The sequence below is a fragment of the Muntiacus reevesi genome, chromosome 11 (genome assembly GCF_963930625.1).
Source record: "Muntiacus reevesi chromosome 11, mMunRee1.1, whole genome shotgun sequence".
Classification (NCBI taxonomy): Eukaryota; Metazoa; Chordata; class Mammalia; order Artiodactyla; family Cervidae; genus Muntiacus; species Muntiacus reevesi.
The window spans coordinates 24,277,612-24,291,031 of record NC_089259.1 but is presented as its reverse complement, the minus strand read 5'-3'; the positions used below and the strand labels follow the sequence as shown (position 1 = coordinate 24,291,031).

The window sequence follows — 13,420 nt, the reverse complement described above, 5'->3', positions numbered from 1 at the left end:
TGTATGTCTCCTCCAACCATGGATTCTGTAGTCTATAAAAAACACTTTTAAGGTACTTTTAACTGTAATGACATCCCACCAATCAAATTCTGTAAATTTAAAATATAAAAGGGCATAATTCAACTATGTTTATTACACTTAAACCATGATTCTGATCATATAATTTTCTTGCATCTTTTTTTTTTAATTTTAAGAATAAGCATTTCTTTGTTATGCTGCAGATCTTTCAAGACCACAGCGATGAGGTCTCTTTCTTTCTAATAAAGCATTTTAGTTGAGACGTATTTTTATTTTTTACTATTTTCACTGTTATGGAGAGTATCCCAAAAAGTAATCTCTTTCAGATTTATAGTTAAACTATAAACTATAGTTAAACTATACCACCAACAAGAAAAATAGGGGCAGCTTGCAACTCAACTCAGGTACCAGTCAACCATCTCTCTCCTAGGAAGCTAATGTTTCATATGCCATGTTTTTCTAAAAAAAGTATACGAATGAGTGCACTTTATTCACTTTTTGAAAATGTATGGGTTACTTTGTTTGTCACACTTGGAGAAAAAAAGTGTGAGAAAACAAAACTGTTTTCTCAACGTCAGACTGTGGGTTTTAGTTAATTGAAGAAGAGGAAGGGGTGAGGTTTCATTATGGTATCACTGCCTCATTCCAGAGTGTTCTGTGCTCCCTCTGAAAGAATTTGGCACTAATGCACAATTAGGTGAAAAACTGATTTTGCCCCCACATTTAGAGCAGCGCCATACAAAAGGAAAAATAAGTCTTTCTGCATACTGAAAATATTTTTTTTATTTAATTATTTTGCTTCAATGACTTAGTGTTTCAGAGCCAGAGTCACAGCCTGCAGAAGGATCTCCAACATAAATAGTCAGCACTAAGAATAAGTTTTTACATGGAAATCCATTTATACATAGTTATTCCAGTAGAATCTGCTCCATCAGTTCAGTCATTAGTCTAAAATACAAATCTAGAACTTTTTATCAGCAAAAAAGAGAAAGTCAGAATTTGCTGGCTAAATATTGTTAAATATCTTCTTTCCAGACAAAATATTTAGGCAGTTTTATTGATCAAAAGAGGACCAATAGTAACATTTTATGTGTTTTTTTGTTGAAAAGTTCTATTGAATTTTCCTTTCATTTTTAGCAGATGAAGCAGCTAAATATGTTCAATTTGTATCTAAAATAGGAACCTTAAGAACCAAATATCAGGAAAACTTTCTTAAAAAGTATGGCTGCGTCCCTTCACTTTTCACCTGAAACTATCATGATGTTGTTAATCAGCTATACCCAAGAACAAAATAAGAAGTGTAAAAAAATAAAATCTTTCTCACACACACACACACTCATACACACAAATAAATCTTGCATCTAAGACTGAATTGTGTGGATAAGTCTGTATTCACCAGGCAATTCACCCTGTATTTCAGGGTGTGGGGAGAGGATGAACTAGTTAAGTAGTAAAGAGTAAGTGTAGATGGGCAAATGATGCTGGGAGACAGAATTTGCATTTATTGAGAGAAAACAGTCCTACAGGCTGAAAACTTCACAACTCTATGAATTAGCTATTACAGTTCATTCTAAGATGTATAAACTTAGGGTCAGACTTTGGGGTGTTTATTTATGATCACATAACAGATAAATGGGCCAAGCAGTGAACCCATTCTTCTTTCACCAAAAGCCCTTGTTCATCTACTACATCACTGTTTTCTTTTTTTAATCCTAAGTTATAACCTATTATGGGTTAGCAAATCAACTACTTGAACTATTACCAGTGTTATTTATAAATGAAATAAAAGAGAAAAGAGTCAAATAGAAAATGTCAAAATTCATCACACACAATAAAGGTAAGAGCTGGAGGGACCTATTTGAGTCCTTATTCTCTGTTGTGGAGATCCTAACTTGACTCAGGTTGGATGTGGTTATCCAAGCAAAACAAATATAAAATATTCAACATATACTATGTGCAAGACTTTATGGTGGGTATTTGGGGTAAAAAGACACATGATTACAGTTCCTGTTTTCAAAGAGTTTATGGTGTAGTGGGAGAACAGATAATGGGAATTGAAAAAAGAAAAGTCCTAGATATACAAAGAAAGCCATGACAACACAAAACAGGGCCCTTGACCACCAGGTATATTCTGGAAAGCCTTCCTAGAATGGATGTTTCCTGTTTTGAGTCTGGAATCATAAGTAAAAATTTGGAGTTGTTACAGACAACATGTAAACATCATATGCTAAATTATCATCTTCTCTGTGAAACTCCCCTCGTTCTGAGTTATTCAGGTCAGAGTGTGAGGCAGAGATCTCTGAGGCTGAGATTGACAGGGTTACTGGTGGTGCATTTTGTGCCATGAGGACCCTATATTTTACCCTAAGGACTACAATGAGACAATAATGATTTTTAAGCATGGCAATAGAAAGAACTAATTAATTAAAAAAAAATTACTCAGGCCACTGTACTGATTATGATTTTAGGATGTCTAGACTTGAGGTAAGAGGCAGTTGTTGCCCACATCAGAGGTAATGAAAGCTTGAACTAAATTGATGGTAGAATAAACAGAAGGGGGCAGCTTTGAACAACACTGAGGAGGTCAGATGTGAGAGACCATGATAATTAATCAGTTGTGAGGAGTAGGAATGAGGGGAATCTGGCCTGGGAGAAGAAATTATCCAGAAGCTATTAAATATGTTTGGGAATGTAAAGATGCAGGACTTTAGGGGAGAGAGGAATGAAGATGACTGGTCATCCTGGTCTGCTGGATATCTGAGTTTTTCTAACATATATGAAGGTTTGAAATTTGAGAGCCAAGTTGGGCATGGAGTTCATAATTTAAACCTCTGAGATCACCCAAGGAAAGTAAGAATATATAAAGAGAAGAGCAGCAGCCAAAAGTCAGATCCCCTATGGAACAATAAGGTTTAATTGGCCACCAAAGACAGCTTCCCAGGGATACCAAGAAGGAGGTCAGGCAGAAAGAGAACAGGAGAGAATACGGCACACCTGGGAGATAGCGTAGGTTCCGTTCCACAAAGCAAGTATTGGAGTAGATGAAGTCACGTGATTTTTTGTTTTCCTAGTGCATAGAAGTTATTGTTAATGTGCAATAGCATTGTGTCTAAAAAAGTGAAAATATATTAATTTTAAAATATTATATTCTTTAAAAATATTAACCATCATCTGAGCCTTTAACTAGTCAGAATCTTTTTGCTGGTGGAGGGTCTTGCCTCTATGTGATGGCTGCTGACTGATTGAGGTGGTGGTTGCTGAAGCAGGAGTGTCTGTGGCAATTTCTTAACATAAGACCACAGTGAAGTTTGCCACATGGATGGACTCTTCCTTTCACAAATGATTTCTCTGTAGCATACAATGCTATTTGATCACATTTACCCACAATAGAATCTTTTAAAATTGAGCTTTGTCCTCTCAAACCCCACCACTGCTTTATCAGCTAAGTTTATGTATCATCGTTCTTTTTTTTTTTTTTTTAAGTATGTATGTATTTATTTACTTGGCTGGGCCGAGTCTTGGTTGTGGCATGTGGGATCTAATTCTCTGACCAGGGATTGAACTGGGCTCTCTGCACTAGGAACGTGGAGTCTTAGCCACTGGATCACCAAGGAAGTCCCTATGTACCATTCTTAATCCTTTGTTGTCATTTCAGCAGTCTTCACAGCAACTTTACCAGCAGTAAATCCCATCTCAAGAAACCAGTTTCTTTGCTTATCTATATGAAATAATTCCTCAACTGTTCAAGTTTTATCATGAGATTGCAGCACTGCAGTCACATCTTCAGGCTCCACTTCTCATTCTAGTTCTCTTGCTGTATTCACCACATCTACAATTATTTTCTCCAGTGAAGTCTTGAACACCTCAAAGTCATCCATGAGGGTTGGAATCAACTTCTTCCAAACACCTGTTGACATTTTTATCTGTTCCCATGAAGCACAAATCTTAATAGCATCTAGAATAGTGAATCCTTTCTAGAAAGTTTTCAAATTACTTTGCCCAAATCCATAAGAGGAATCACTATTATGTCAGCTGCAGTCTTATGAAATGTACTTCTTACAAGGACTTGAAAGTCAAAACAGCTCCCTGATCCATGGGCTGCAGAATAGACATTATGTTAGAAGGCATGAAAACAGCATCAATCTGCTTGTACATCTCCTTCAGAGCTCTTGGGTAACCAGGTGGTTTGTCAAGGAGCAGTAATAATTTGAAAGGAATTTTTTTGCTGAGCAGTATGTCTCAACAGTGGGCTTAAAATATCCAGCAAACCAGGTTGTCAACAGATGTGCTGTCATCCAGGCTTCATTAGTTCATTTTACAGATCACAGACAGAATAGTTTCAGCATAATTCTTCAGGGCCCTAAGATTTTCAGAATGGCAGATTCGCATTGGTTTCAACCTAAAGTCATCAGCTGCTTTAGACCCTAACAAGAGTCAACCTGTTCTTCGAGGCTTAAGGTATTGACTTTTCTTCTCTGGCTTTGAAAGTCCTAGAAAGATGGCATCCTCTTCCAATAGAAGGTCATTTTTCATCTACATAAAAAAAAAAATCTGTTGTTCAAGATATTGAGTTAAATATTACATATCTTGACTAGATCTTCTGGAAAACTTGGTGCAACTTCTACATTAGCACTCACTGCTTCACTTTTTACTTGTATATTATAGAGATAGCTTCTTTCCTTAAACCTCATGATTCAGCCTCTACTAGCTTTAGACTTTTCTGAAAAAGTTCCTCACCTCCTCTCTCAGCCTTCATAGAATTAAAGAGAGTTAGAACCTTTGGGTTAGACTTTGGCTTAAGGGAAAGTTGTAGTTGGTTTGATCTTCTATCCAGACCACTCAAACTTTCTCCAATCAGCAATAAAGATGTTTCCTTTTTTATCATTCATGTGTTCACTGATGTAGCACTTTTAATTTCCTTCAAGAACTTTTCCTTTGCATTCACACCTTGGCTAACTCTTTGGCACAAGAGGAATCACTTTTGATCTGTCTCTGCTTTCAGCATGTCTTCCTCACTAAGCTTAATCATTTCTAGCATTTGATTTTAAGTGAGAGACCTATGACTGATTCTTTCACTTGAACACTTCAAGGCCAATGTAGGGTTATTAATTGGCCTAATTTCAATATTGTTGTATCTCAAAGAACAGAGATACCCAGGGAAAAGGAGAGAAACAAGAGAATGTGCTGGTCAAGGGAACAGTCAGAAGAAACACAACATTTATCACTTAGGTTCACAATCTTGGTGAGGTTCATGGTGGCCAAAAGCAATTACAGTAGTAATATCAAGGATCACTGGTCACACATCACCGTAACAAATACATAATGATAATGAAAAAGTTTGAAATATTATGAGAATTACCAAAAGGTGACACTCAGACTTGAAGTGCACAAATGCTGTTGGAAAAATTGGTGCTGATAAGAGTTTCTGTATGCAAGATTGCCACAAACTTCAATTTGTTAAAAAAAAAAAAATTCTCTGTGAAGTGCAATAGCATGTGTTTTGTCTGTAATATACTTCAGAAATCAAGGAACTCTGACTCAGTAATTTTCAAACTGATATTCTTTGGAACACAGTTATTTTGAAATATGCTAAAGAGAAAAAATATAGTTAAATATATTTGGGAAATTCTGGGTTTAAAAATAAAATGTTACACAGATTGTGTTTTCTTTTTTATTTTTTTTAATGAATGGAAGGACTTTTCCAAGCCTTTAGCATTTTAACTAACATGTAGGTCCCTAACACCTTGGCCTAAGTAGAGGATGAGAGGGAAGCCAAAAGGAGTGAATGGGAGTGATGAACTAAGAGGTGAAAACTGGTGTCTAGAAGCTTAACTAAAGAGAGGAAACCAAGATAAGAGAGAAGCAAAAGTGGGGGAGGGTAGGACCGATAGCCAGGTAGAGAGAGTACCTGACTTGAACAGTATGAAAGTTCAAGTTGAGGATGAGCAGTTTTTTCTGGAGAAAACTGGAGGAAAAGAAATAATAATAAATACAGAGGCAGAAAGATCTTTAGATAGAAGAGGACATCAAGATAACCAAATTTTATTTTCTGCAAAATATGAGTACTTCGCTTATTACGCAGTCAGGATGGATGAATGTTCATATGTGGATTTTTCTAGGAAGGGACCAAATATTTAGTCTTCTTCAAGAGATGTGTGAGCTCAAAAAAGGACAGACACCACTGCTCCACACTGTGATACCTGAGCTTTAATCTTTGGTTCCTTAACTAAAAAATCTGACATTCAAGGCTATGTGTATTTTTTCAGTCTCATCCGGCACTGTTCCCCTTCACATCTATTATTTGCTGTCCCATCTGATTGTCTCCTGTGTGTGTCCTGCCCTGTCTATTTGTTCAAACTCTTTTCCTGCTTACACACTCTTCCCTGTACGTCCATCTATCCAAATCCTACACATCCATCCATCACAGCTCACTTCAGTTCACTGCCTCACCTGGCCCCCACCATATTCTCCCCCCAAGAGACTGGAAATCTTACAGTTCGGTGACTGTCTATAGGATTGTTACTATTTTTATGTTCTGCTCTTGGTGGGAGGCTGTATGCCTTGCTCTGCCATGCTGTCGCTTCAGTCGTGTCCGACTCTCTGCAACCCTATGGTCTGTAGCCCACCAGGCTCTTCTGTCCATGGGGATTCTCCAGGCAGGAATTCTGGAGTGGGTTGCTGTGCTCTCCTCCAGGGGATCTTCCCCACCCAGGGATCAAACCCAGGTCTCCCGGCATTGCAGGAGGATTCTTGACTGTTTGAGCCACCAGGGAAGCCCAAGAATACTGGAGTGGGTAGCCTATCCGTCCTCCAGGGCATCTTCCCAACCCAGGAGTTGAACTGGGGTCCCCCGCATTGCAGGTGGATTCTTTACCAGCTGAGCTACCAGGGAAGCCCAGGAGGCAGTATACTTACCAGTAAATACCCTGGAGGCAGGTCACCAGGTTTGAATCATGTCTCTGCCCTTTCCAAGTTGAGTGACCTTCCCTAAGTTGCTTCAGCTCCCAATCTCATTTTCTCTCTGTAAAATGGAAATCATAGCTGTACCTATCTGCTGGTGTGTTATGAGGAACGAATGAGATTCATACACGTCAAGTGCTTTAACAATGCTTAGGTAAACTCTTTCTCCCTTATTCCATACTTATTTCTATAAATTTCTTATCTTTGCTATGTATTTTAAGCTGTTTGTGGGTAAGATCCACACCTTATAAATTACTGCATTCTCTCAGTGATTGAAATAGTTAATGATTGAACAATTTTTGTTAGCTACATGAATGAATGAATTAAATAAGTTCAACATTTGTCAGTATTTAATTTACAAAGAGAAAACAACTTACACACTGGGGAAAATGTGGCAGTTATAAAATTATGTCATTTAAAAAATAATAGTATGCATATGATATATATAGCTGTAATGACCAGTTGCATTTTAACTCCTATTGGAGCATATTTTAAAATTGATCTCATCTATAAAATACAAAGTCTAGCATATTTTTAAAGAACAACTTGAAATAAATTCCAGAAAAATATAAAAGATGTAATCTGTTATTTTAATTGACCATTTTACTATGATAGATAAATGCAACAAAGATGTATATCATTTTCTGTATTCAGTTGAGAGAAAATAATTCCCTTGTCTTCAAGTAGCTTATGCCAAATGGGAGAAACAGCCTTCTAAAAGCAGACATTTGATGCATTATACGTGCTGCAATAAAGATGTGCCCAGGAAACCATGAAAAAGTAAAAACAAGTCAGTACTCCAACCAAGGGGTGCAAAGAGTTAGTCCTCCTGGTCAAGTAGATTTAAATCATGTCCCCCAGTTTATTCACTCATCCAATCTAGTAGGAAGTTACTCTTCTTGATCATTAAATGATATCCTAGTGCCATAAAAGAGTCAGCACCCTTCCAGAAACTGAAGAATGGATTCCATGTTGTACTGAACGTGATATAACTAGAATCACAGTTCTCAGCTGACTCACCTAGTGAATCAAAAGGCAGAGCAAATTATCACCCGCAAACATTGAAGTGATCACTGCTTTTTAGTATATGTTTATGCTGGGAAATAATTCAGGAATATTTTACTTAGAGTATATATGCTTTGTAAGTTGTTTCTTCTGTAGAGTTGTCTTTGCCAAAAATACCCTGGTTTCTGTTGGTTTCATTTTAACATAAAGAATTATCTGCTCTACACAAAAGAATCACAAACATAAATGATAGGTTAACTAAAGTTAAAGCCTATCAGATTATCTCTTAGGACTTACAAAATTATTTCTTATAAACACACTAAATGGGATTTTAGATAGATGTCCTACCATGGTGAGTAGATATTTTGTTAAAATGCAGTCTTCAGTTTATCTTATATAGAGGGCTCCATTGTTTCTGTTCCTGCTTCAGACTCTGGTAAGCGGAGTTTTACCAAAAGTAGGTCTGCTCACCTCTGAAAAGACTCATGTGTATTCTGAAGCATCTGTCTCATTTTACACAGTAACAATCTAAGGAAGACACTGCACAGTGGAATGATTGGTTATTGTTCATCTCAATTTATGGATAAATTATATTCAAAATTTAAGGATAGATTAGGTTCGCTTCCCTGGTGGCTCAGCTGGTAAAGAATCCGCCTGCAATGCGGGAGACCTAGGTTCGATCCCTGGGTTGGGAAGATCCCCTGAAGAAGAGAAGAGCTACCCATGCCAGTATTCTGGCCTGGAGAATTCCATGGACTGTATAGTCCTTGGGGTCACAAAGATTCAGACACAACTGAGTGATTTTCACTTATGTTCAGAAAGTCACCAAAGAGCACAGAGGCCATTTCTTGGGCACAGTGAGTTTTGTATAAAATTTGGATTTATGGAGTGTTCATAATAGGTAGTGTGGGGAAATGTGTGTGTGTGTGTGTGTGTGTGTGTGTGTGTGTGTGTGTGTTAGGGAAGGAGGTGATAATGCTGGAATGCAAATTTATTACTCTTGGGTTATGTATACTATGAGTTGTTCAAGTTATATTTTCCTGATTTAAGCAAAAATATTCTGGAACTCTTTTCACTGCAAGAAAAGTTTTTTAAAATCTCAGAGCATCATTATTCTGGTAATATATGTGGACCACTATCAATATTTTCTGCACATAAATAAAAAACATCACTGGTAGACATTTTGTTACTTTCCTTTTTTTCTGAGGCATTTCAAATGCTTGAAACCCAGGAAACTACTCTGGGTAGTAGGAAACTCAGATCTTCTGCAACATTCACCCCTAACTGCCCTCGCCCTTAGGCACATACACAAACACCTCGATTTTCTTAATGGTTAAAGTTTTCCTACTATTCCAAAACAAAGTTCCAGCTTTCTCATATTCTCATAGTCTTCAGTTGCTTTGAGATTAAACATTTCATTCATGTAATCCTATGGTGTAAACATTCCTTTAAATTGGTAGTGCCCTACTTAAAAATAAGTTCAAAGCAGCAATAAATATTTTAGATATGTTCGGTCACTCCTGCCATGAGTTATTTTCCTACAAATTCTATTCTCACTATAGAAGTGTTTGTAAAATTTTACATACTATATTTTTGCCCTAAAATTTTCTAGAATGATATCCTTTTCCACTAAACATAAAGAATCTCACATTAGTTTTACTTCTTCTAAATAATGCAGGACTGTAAGTTTAGTAATTTTACAAAGATTAGTCAATGCTTATTATCCCCAAATAATGGTCTTTTATGTGTTCCAACAGCAAACTGAACATATGGTTTCAGAGTAATTGAGGTTGGAGTAAATCCATATAGCTAATAAAACTTTTATTAATATCAAACTAAGTTTAGAAAATATTCAAGTGACTCTAAAATACATCTTAATTTCATGTATACTAAGTATATTTTTTTGCCAACTAAAAATCATCAAGTAATTGTAATGATGCCAATTTTAATTGAATTTCAAGCCCTTGTTCCTATATATATATATATATATATATATATATATATATATATTCTTTGTCTTGCTTTATATTGAAGCTTGTAAGAATTTTAGCAGTTTGAGAATTTAATCATCATAATTGACTTTTAATAGCTGGAATGCTGTTGACCCCCTCCCTAAAAAAAGAAAAATGATTAATTCCTGAATCTAAGGAAGAGAAAAGCAGCCCCTGACCTCAGGAAACTGGCCTGACCCTTACAAGGAGGCCTCAGGATCACTGGGAACTGGCCTGGGGCTCACAGCTCCGTCATGGTGTTCTCCTGTTGGACATAAACAACCTCACAGAACACCAGCATCAGACAAGTCCACATGATGATGTGAGGCAAAAAAACACTATAATTTTGTCTAAGCACAGACAAAAGCAAGATCACTCTATACAACTTACCTGAACATTAACATCCTCCTTTCCTCCTTATAGGAGTGACTGCTACTTCTCTATCAATTACAGTTTTAGCCTAGGTCTAGTCCCTAAGTTGTGTCCGACTCTGTGAACCCATGAACTGTAGCCCACCAGGCTCCTCTGTCCATGGACTTCTCCAGGTAAGAACACTGGAGTGGGTTGCCATTTCCCTCTCAAAGGGATCTTCCTGACCCAGGGATAGAAATCCAGTCTCCTACACTGCAAAGTCTTTACCATCCGAGCCACCAGGGAAGGTCTAGTCCTAGATAAGATTTATTAAGCTATCCAATCACAGAATTATCACCAATCCCTGACAGAGACCAATCCAGAGCAAAGTTCGACCTCTTTGAACCCTTCCCCAAATCACTTAACTAGAGCTCTGATCCTGCAGCAAGTCCTTTCTGACACCCTCTTACCTGGTCATCTCATGGTTCCTTCCCATGTCTCCCTCACAGCAGTGAGCAGTTAGCACTCACTGCCTTCTCAACTCCAGTTGTGTTCCTGGTGGTTTTGGGCAGGAGGGTATTGATACATCCATAGCCCCCAAATTGTGAGTGTTGAACTAGTAGTTAAGTTAAAATGTAAAAGACCTGTATAAACTGTAAAGTTCTGTTTAAAAGCTGATGTATCATGACTTCTAGGCTTAGAATTTTGTTCTCAGTGAAATCCTCCGAACCCACAAGTGGTTTTTAACATTCTACTTTTGAAAATATATTTGATGAATAGTTCCCTTCCTAAATATAAAACATATGTATTTTCTACTCTACTCTGCCCCTCCACTGAATAAAGATCCCATGGCTCTAAAGAGAAGTTAATTCTTCTGAAAAGTTTCCATTATGCTTGGGTAATCTTTGTTCTAGTTCAGATTTTAAATTAGCATCTAAATTAATGGTAAGTCATATCCCTGTCCTCTCAAATAGTAATGGATCAATACTTCTTAAGACATTATAGTGCCAATTCTAAAAGGTAAGTAACATTTATTTTTCCTTTAGTTAGCACTTTTGATGGTAGAATTTTAAACCATTGGATGTAGCAACACAAAGCAGGGTGGTTTGGTTCCATCCATTTGTTTCACTATCTTTTAATATCCATCACTTTACTTCTGTGTGCGCCTGAGGACCTTGATATAATGGATCCTTTTATTGCCATAGTAGTGATTAGCATGAATAGATCTACATCCAGTCCCCAATTCCCTACACCAAACAAGAGATTAAATATGTATCTAGTTATCTTCTAGAACAGAATGTGCCACATCACTCTGTCTCTGACGTCTAGATATGCTGCCCTTTCTAAACTATTTTTATTTGGAAAGGAATCCAAGGTTTCCAAATAACCAGATCTTGCACGTGGAAGATGCTGGGTGCTGGTTTGTGACCGTGCCTTATGTAAACATTTTAATATCGGATCCCTAAAATCCAGAGGCTCCCCCAAAGGGGATTAAAACATAATCCTCTCTCTGTTACCACTGTGGTGGATTAACTCTGTTCTCTCTGCGGCTGGTTTGCTCCCTGAAGGCTACAACAAAAAGACTCAGCGCTCCTTAAACATGCTATGGAATTGGAAGTTGTAATTGGAGATTTCCAAAGGACAGGGGTAAAAATGACACACTATTAAGGCTGAATATTTCATGAGTGCCTTTCTTAAAGAATGACCAGTTCGAAGCCCTTTTATAACCTCCCCCCACCCCCGAAAAAAATACCAATTCATTAGAACGCGTTTGGAGTAAAATCAAAAGGAAACGCAGTGGCCTTTCAGGAAGGCAGAGAAACAGGTAGCCGAAACGTGTTCCCCGTTAAAAGTTAAAGGAATTGTGTACTTAAAATTCATAATACCGTATATTTCGGTCAGTCGGTTTCTGTGGTTTTAATAACGGGTATCATGATTTTTCTCTTTTTTCCAATTTAATTGTTTGGATATGTTAAACTGTATTTTAAGAGAACGAAGCAGTTCGCCATTTTTAATGTTTTTGACCATTCATCGTCTCCAAATACCAGAATATTCTATGAAACCAGAGATCAGTAGCTTTCCGTGTTTAGAATGAGGACTTTGCTGAGGGTTCATCAAGGCCCAAGGATGTGTAGGAAGACACTGTTTCCGATGTGAATCAGGTCACCTTCTTTCTCACCTCGCCCCAGTCAAGAGAAAACCTCCCGGATTTCTCCCGAAGAGAAGTACGAAGAGTGGCCTCCAGACGAGCGACACGGCGGCTTAAGGGTTAAGGGAGCGGTTCGAACCGGCCGGAGCGCGGGGGGCTTCGGAGGAGCGCGCGCGCAGACCCTCCAATAAACACAAAGGAGGGCCTGGGGAATAGAAACCCAAATCCACTTGTAATCGTACAAGAGATTCGGGCATAATTACTTGAGCAACCTAGATTAAGATTGATGAGCCTTTAAAGTGGCGCTTCAGATCGACCGCCTCGCCCTTTGGAAAGAAAAACCTTATGGAGCCAAGGCGGACCCCCGACTCCGCTCGGCCCCAGCGGAAGCTGCCCGCCCGAGACCCGCGCCGGGAGTCGGCGCGCCCCGGAGCCGGGCGGGCGCCCCGGGGCCAGGCGGGCTCCCCGGCTGCGGCCTCGAAGGGGCTGGGAAGCGGCAGAGTGAAAGCGGGGACTCCGCGTGAGCCCGCCCCGAGCGGGCGGTCCCGACCGGGATGCAGGCTGACACCCAGTTTGCCCCACAGCCACCACCCCTCCCTTTAAGCGCGACGGCCGGCCGAGTCCTCCTTGGTCCTCCTGCAGCAGAAACGCCCGGCTTTGTGCAGGACGGTGGTGGACTCGGCGTGTGCCGCTCCCTGGAGTCGTGGGCCCCGCCGCCGTCCCCGCGCGCGGACGGGGACCAGGCCCGGCTTGCTCGCCGTGGTTCCGGCGGAGCGAACGGGTCTTCCCGCGAGGAGCCGCCGCGCGCTAGGGGCCCGGGCCTGAGCGGCCGCAGGGGACCTACCTTTTCATTGCTTCCCCCTACTGTTCCTGTGGCTCATTTAAGCTGGGTTGGGGGTGAGGGGGGTGCGGGGATGGAAGGGAATATAATGAGCCCTGGCTACAG

The 13,420-nt window shown here is 39.3% G+C and overlaps 1 protein-coding gene across 7 annotated transcripts in view; it reads left to right on the top strand.

The window, feature by feature from the left end:
* Positions 1-13,420, top strand: part of NBEA (neurobeachin) — a 652,386-nt gene that overhangs the window by 434,234 nt on the left and 204,732 nt on the right. The gene's annotated exons all lie outside the window — the stretch shown is intronic.